The sequence below is a fragment of the Charadrius vociferus genome, unplaced genomic scaffold (assembly GCF_000708025.1).
Source record: "Charadrius vociferus isolate BGI_N301 unplaced genomic scaffold, ASM70802v2 scaffold289, whole genome shotgun sequence".
NCBI classification, from domain to species: Eukaryota; Metazoa; Chordata; class Aves; order Charadriiformes; family Charadriidae; genus Charadrius; species Charadrius vociferus.
This window is the reverse complement of record NW_009650171.1, coordinates 117,353-118,412: the sequence shown is the minus strand read 5'-3', so window position 1 is coordinate 118,412 and position 1,060 is coordinate 117,353.

The window sequence follows — 1,060 nt, the reverse complement described above, 5'->3', positions numbered from 1 at the left end:
AAAAAGCTCCGAAATCCAGACCCGGCACACAAAAAAAAAAAAAACCACCCCAAAAAAACCCAAAACAACCCCAAAAGTCCGGAGGAGAGGTGAAAACGTGACGCAGCCCAAGCAGCGGGAAGCTCCACCGCGAGCCTCGCGCCGGGTTTTCCCCATTTTTAAAAGAAATTCCCCAGGTTTAAAATAAATATTTTCTCACCGCTGGGAGTTTAAAAAAATTTAAAAAAAAAATTTAAAAAAAAAAATAAAAAATCCCGAAGCCGAAGCTCCGCTCGCAGCTTTTGGTGGCTGCGGTGGCGGATTCGGTTTTGGGAGAACGCGGAATATCTCTTGCGGTGCCAAGAATGCCACAAAGCTCGGGCGGGATGGGGAAGGGGTCTTCGCCTTCCCCCCAAAACTCCCTCTTTTCGGGGAAAAAAAGCGGGGATGGTAAAAATAGGGATTAGTGGGGGGTTTTCCCCCCCTCCTCCGACGCGGCCGCGAGGAAATAAAATAAAAATAAATAAAAACCCGACCCCCAAACCCTCCAAAAAACACATCGCTTCGACGTGTATATAATTCCCGCAGGAATATTACAGCTTCCCGGGAGGATATAGCGACACAAGCGGATCAAGGGAAGCACGCGGCAGGGTCGGATTTAAGGCGGGTCATTTAAAAAAAAAAAAACGGGGTTAAATCTCGGCGTTTCGGTTAAATCTCGGCGTGTCGGGCAAACGAAGCGGCCGGAGGTATAAAAGCCGACCAGTCGCCTGCCGGTCTCGCGGGGAAAGCTTCGCAGGAGGTCTTGGGAAGGGCCGGAAAAGAAGAAAAAAAAAAGAAAAAAAAGAATAAAAAAAGAAAAAAAATAACAAATCCAGCGGAAGGAAGACGCACGAGCCTAAAAAGAAAAGCGGAAAACAAATAAATAATCATATATGAATATTTTTATAAATAATACAAGAAAAGGGGGAAAAAAAAACCCCAAACGGACGCACCGCAACCATTAAAGCAGGCGGAATCGTGATTTCTGTGCCTCATTTCTGCGCTTTTTTTTAATTATTATTTTTTTTTTTTTGGGGGG